This window comes from Kogia breviceps, chromosome 5, assembly GCF_026419965.1.
Source record: "Kogia breviceps isolate mKogBre1 chromosome 5, mKogBre1 haplotype 1, whole genome shotgun sequence".
NCBI classification, from domain to species: Eukaryota; Metazoa; Chordata; class Mammalia; order Artiodactyla; family Physeteridae; genus Kogia; species Kogia breviceps.
Window position 1 is genome coordinate 50,645,136 of NC_081314.1, and position 6,504 is coordinate 50,651,639.

The 6,504-nt window shown below is 39.2% G+C and overlaps 1 pseudogene; it reads right to left on the reverse strand.

Moving 5' to 3' along the window:
• Positions 1–3,956: 3,956 nt before the first annotated feature.
• Positions 3,957–5,416, reverse strand: LOC131756808 (mitochondrial calcium uniporter regulator 1 pseudogene; annotated as a pseudogene).
• Positions 5,417–6,504: the final 1,088 nt, after the last annotated feature.

Sequence of the window (6,504 nt, forward strand, 5' to 3'; positions counted from 1 at the left end):
CAGCAGTTGCAGTGTTAGAAAGAGAAACAGAAAAATAGAGAAGTATCATCCTACAGAAGAGCTGTGTGGCTGACAGGGTCTTGGTGTTCTGGAAGTGTGTCAAGCCTGATCCTCAGAGGTAGGAGAGTCGAGTTCAGGATATTGGGCCACCAGAGACCTCCCAGCCCCAAGAATATCAATCGGCAAGAGCTCTCCCAATATCTCCAGCTCAATGCTAAGATCCAGCTCCACTCAACAACAAGTAAGCTACAGTGCTGGACACCCTATGCCAAACAACTAGAAAGACAGGAACAGAACCCCACCCATTAGCAGAGAGGCCACCTAAAATCATACTAATTTCACAGACACCCCAAAACACAGCACCAAAAACGGTCCTGCCCACCAGAAAGACAAAATCCAGCCTCATCCACCAGAACACAGGCACCAGTCCCCTCCAACAGGAAGCTTATGCAACCAACTGAACCAAACTTATCTACTGTGGGTAGACACCAAAAGCAACAGAAACTAAGAACCTGCAGGCTGTGGAAAGGAGACACCAAACACAGTAAGTTAAGCAAAATGAGAAGATAGAGAAATATGCAGCAGACGAAGGAGCAAAGTAAAAATGCACCAGACCAAACAAATGAAGAGGAAATAGGCAGTTTACCTGAAAAAGAATTCAGAGTAATGATAGTAAAGATGATCCAAACGCTTGGAAATAGAATGGAGAAAATACAAAAAACGTTAAACAAGGACATACAAAAACTAAAGAGCACACATACAATGATGAACAACACAATAAATGAAATTGAAAATTCTTTGGAAGGAATAAATAGCAGACTAACTGAGGCAGAAGAACGGATAAGTGACCTGGAAGATAAAATAATGGAAACAACTAATGCAGAGCAGAATAAAGAAAAAAGAATGAAAAGAATTGAGGGCAGTCGCAGATACCTCTAGGACAACATTAAACCACCAACATTAGAATTATAGGGGTCTCAGAAAAAGAAGAGAAACAGAAAGGGACTGAGAAAATATATGAAGAGATTATAGTTGAAAACTTCCCTACTATGGGAAAGGAAATAGTCAATCAAGTTCAGGAAGCACAGAAAGTCCCATACAGGATAAATCCAAGGAGAAACACGCCAAGATACATAGTAATCAAACTAGCAAAAATTAAATAAAATACTAAAAGCAACAAGGGAAAAGCAACAAAAAATATACAAAGGAATCCCCATAAGGTTAACAGCTGATATTTCAGCAGAAACTCTGAAAGCCAGAAGGGAGTGACAGGACATATTTAGGGTGATGAAAGGGAAAAACCTACAACCAAGAGTACTCTACCCAGCAGGAATCTCATTCAGATTTGATGGAGAAATCAAAACATTTACAGGCAAGCAAAAGCTAAGAGAATTCAGCACCACCAAACGAGCTTTACAACAAATACTAAAGGAACTTCTCTAGGCAGGAAACACAAGAGAAGGAAAAGACCTACAATAACAAACCCAAAACAATTAAGAAAATGATAATAGGAACATACATACTGATAATTACCTTAAATGTAAATGGATTCAATGCTCCAACCAAAAGACATAGACTGGCTGAATGGATACAAAACCAAGACGTGTATTAATGCTGTCTACAGGAGACCCACTTCAGACCTAGGGACACATACAGACTGAAGGTGAAGGGATGGAAGAAGATATTCCATGCAAATGGAAATCAAAAGAAAGCTGGAGTAGCAATACTCATATCAGATAAAATACACTTTAAAATAAAGAATGTTACAAGAGACAAGGAAGGACACTACATAATGATCAAGGGATCAATCCAAGAAGGTATAACAATTATAAATATATATGCACCCAACATAGGAGCATCTCAATACATAAGGAAATTGCTAACAGACATAAAAGGGGAAATTGACAGTAACACAATAATAGTAGGGGAATTTAACACCCCACTTTCACCAATGGACAGATTATCCAAAATGAAAATTAAAAAGGAAACACAAGCTTTAAATGACACATTAAAAAAGATGGACTTAATTGATAATTATAGGACACTCCATCCAAAAACAACAGAATACACTTTCTTCTCAAGTGCTCATGGAACATTCTTCAGCATAGATTATATCTTGTGTCACAAATCTAGCCTATGTAAATTTAAGAAAATTGAAATCATATCAAGTATCTTTTCTGACCAAAATACTATGAGACCAGATATCAGTTACTGGAAAAAAAGAACTATAACAAATACAAACATATGGAGGCTAAACAATACACTACTAAATAAGCAAGAGATCACTGAAAAAATCAACGAGGAAATAAGAAAATACCTAGAAACAAATGACAATGAAAACTTGATGACCCAAAACCTATGGGATGCAGCAAAAGCAGTTTGAAGAGGGAAGTTTAAAGCAATACAATCCTACCTCAAGAAACAAGAAAAATCTTAAATAAACAACCTAACCTTACACCTAAAACAATTAGAGAAAGAAGAACAAATAAACCCCAAAGTTAGCAGAAGGAAAGAAATCATCATACAGATCAGATCAGAAATAAATGAAAAGGAAAAGAAGAAACAATTGCAAAGATCAATAAAACTAAAAGCTGGTTCTTTGAGAGGATAAACAAACTTGGTAAATCATTAGCCAAACTCCTCAAGAAAAAAAGGGAGCAGACTCAAATCAACAGAATTAGAAATGAAAAAGGAGAAGTAACAACTGACAGTGTAGAAATACAAGAGATCATGATGTGGGGGGTAGATGCCCCACCCTCACCCCCCAGGCCAAAGGAAAGCAATTAGAGATTCCTTCCCTGTGGACCAATACACCAAGATGAGAATAGCAGGACAATTGAGAGAGGAGGCTGGATCCTGCCTAGACAGAAGACAAGAGACCATATTCCTCATTCTTGAAATCAAGGAGACCTCCCCGACTACACATGCTCTGCAGAAAGGCTCCATGGAGGTCAAAAAAAGAGGGGGCAATACCCCATAGTAAGTGATGTCAACCTACCCGTAGGCCTCTTCGGTGGAATCCATTCTTGGCTGAGAGATGTGTGCGCACACGTGGGAGGATCCTGAGATATACCAAATATGGACTCTGAACCAGGCAAATCAAAATGATTGGCCAAAGAAAACCCGGAAGAAATGCCCCCTATAAGTGATTCAAACTACCATGAGGGCGCAACTCTCTCTCTTAGACCACCGGTGTGTCTATCCACAGGTACTGTATTTTTCTCCTAATAAACACTTTACTTGTTTCACTACTTTCCACCTTTGTGGGAATTATTTTCTGCAAAGACGAAGGGCCAGGCCCTTGTCACTGACCACTGGTCTAGTGACTGGGTTTCAGTGCTCTCACCATCATGACCTGACCTCAGTCTCTAGCCAGGAACCAAAACGCTGCTTCAAGCCACTGCAGGCCAATCACACCAACCAGCTACAGTTGAAACAAAATACCCTGAAACCAAACATGTGGTACAGGGAATAGCTGATGTTAGGCATTGTGTAAGAGAGTTTGGAGTTCTTGTTTAGTGTGAATGGTTCATGTAATAAAAACACTGTGTCTTCTAAATGGAGCACTAAAAGCCTATATGGGCAAATTATGTTAAATTGCAGATTATAATACAAGTATTTACTATTGCAGCGCACCACTGGTTGGGTAAAGTTTACTGTACAGCCGAGTGAACATTGTCCAGCAACATTCAGCATTACAAAGCCAACCAAATGGAAAAGAGATTGTTATGAAGTTCATGACATCTTTTCATTGGTTATATATTCATCATTTGTATAAAATCAAAAGCAAGTTTAAACTTTGAAATGAAGGGAAAAAAGACAGTATTTTACTTTTTAGTATTTAGATTCTTTAAATAGGAACTGTATTATACCCATAGCCAATATAATGTCAGAGCTAGTGTTAAACATGTAAATACAGGTTGATAAATGTTGAGTATTATAAAGTTTGCATGAATCTACAAGGTTTTAAGGCCAGCACTCTCAGTGTTACTCCTGTCTGTTGAGAGCCCCATCTTGCTGGGCCTGTGATGCTACCAACTTTATCCTCGTTTCATGTAGCTTCCTTTCATTCAGTGAAAACATTTTTAATGCAACTCTTTCCTAGACTGAAGTTTAATTTTTTATCTATTTGGACTTTGATAACTTCATCCATTACTTGCTGTTTTAACTGATGCCATTTAAGTTTTATTTTTTCTCATTTTGTGCTCTGTGGGCTAAAAACTTACTATTCTCCAAAATAATCATATCCTTTTTCAGAGTAGCAATCCCAGACATTTTCTGAAGAGCCATCAGCTGCATTTCGGTGATCACATCTTTGTAGATGACATCCTTGTTGTCATATATGATCCACTCGAATGAAGGTGCGTTTCTGCTTGCTGAATAGTAAATACACTAAGGTATGGGTGTCAAAGAAGAGCTTCTTCCTCCCAGAAGTGACAGTTCTCCTTTTGTGCTCTAGTGCAGTGACTGCCAGAGGAATTAGCTGTCTTGCAGGAAGCAAGAGCTGCAGCTGCCACCGCCACCACCAGGAAGCTGCATAGACAGCACCAGACAGGACAGGCACAATTTAGGCCACCACTTGCCTTTATTTTCTGGGGGCATTTGCTGGGTGTCCCTGCCTAGCTACAGGGTTCCCAGTCTTCAAGTCCTAATAGTCTTCTGGGGCTGGTAATGCAGATCCAATTGATGACCTTTGATACATGGTGGTACTAAAAGCCTGATTGGACTGGATGTTTAGAGAACAGGAAGCAAACAAGCCTCTCATGGAGTTTGGTTCTAAATTGAAACTGAGCATTTGCCCAGAAGATAAAGAGTCCCAGGGAGTTTTTTTGTTTTATTTTGCAGTAAGGCATACTACAGTGTACTTGTATAGGGGAATGATATAACTGAGGGGGAAATTAATTATTCAGTAGGTAAAAGAGATACTTTCAAGAGCAAAATCTCTAAGTACATCAGAGAGTTGGGATCCAGGTCAGGACTGGAATGTTGGACTGGGGAATGGGCAAGGCCAGTTTATGTATTGTAAAGGGGACTGGCAAGGTGGGGAATGTGGGTTACAATGTTGTTTTATTTTTTACATTTTGAATCTTTGTTTTTTGTTGCTGGTACTCCTTAAATGTCTGACAGTTCTTGGATCTGTGTTCAAATTATTAGGAGGTGACTGTATTAATTGCAAAAGGTATTTTAAGTGTATTTCATTGGAAGGAAAGGCTGCCTGCTGTCTATCTAGGGATGTGGGTGGAATGTAGACTGGAGGTCTCACTGACTAGGGTGTTGACAGAGAAGAGCAAGCAGTCTGCCTCTCCACTGTGCCTTTACAGTATGAAAGGGAGAGCACACCACACTCATCTTCATTTTGGGCAAAATTCCCAGCATATTGTTCACTATCTTTGGATATGATATTCTCAGTTTCCATTTTGGCCAAATCTACTACTTCTCCAAACAGAGGGAGTAGGGAGAAGAATTCTGACACACCTGATCTTCCATCAACGAATTCTTCTCAGGCCAATGTGATGTTAACACTGCTGTGTGATAAAACCTCTCCACTTTATTCTCAGAATTGAGACTTCCCTACAAAGCCTTTACCTTGAAAAATTTTTCTCTAATTGTCAACATTTAGCCTCATAAACCTGCTTTATCTTGTTGTAAACATAAAGAACAGTTATATAAGTTTGAGTAGAGACTTACTTATAAGGTTGCTGACTCACCATTTTCTCTTTTAAAATTTTGCAATAGCTTTCCAGCCTTTCATTTTTTTTAACCCTTCCTCCTGAATGTATTTCAAAAGTGGTTGCTTTGATTTGTGTTTTGTTTCAGGACTCACTTCAAATTTAATGAGTCATTTGGTTTTTTTTTTTAGAACACGTTATAAGAAAGTTATTATTGAGGGCTTCCCTGGCTTCCCTGGTGGTGCAGTGGTTGAGAATCCGCCTGCCGATGCAGGGGACGCGGGTTCGTGCCCCGGTCCGGGAGGATCCCACGTGCTGCGGAGCGGCTGGGCCCGTGAGCCGTGGCCGCTGAGCCTGCGAGTCCGGAGCCTGTGCCCCGCAACGGGAGAAGCCACAGCAGTGAGAGGCCCTCATACAGCAAAAAAAAAAAAAAAAAGAAAGTTATTGATATTTGCCTAGACTATAAGGTATAATATAAAAATACTTTTAGTATTTTCATGAATTCTTGCAATTAAAACACATGTGTTCTGGGTTTTTATTTTTTAAAAATATATTCTGAAAAGCATAGTTGATTCTTCTTATATTTTCTCTTTTTATGTGTAGAAGAATTTCTAAGATTTCTCCAAATGAAGCAATTCTTTTCCTACATTCCCAACAAATGCTAAATGGTAACTGTCCCTAGTGTCAGTAGAAGTTTTGCTTGTGTAAACTGACAAATCAGGTCCCGTGGGTGGAATTTGACAGCTGTATAATGCCATACTGCAAATTTCTCGACAGCTGAGCACAGGAAGTAATTCCATTTGAAGATTTGAAAGTTCAGGAGAAATTTAGTTGA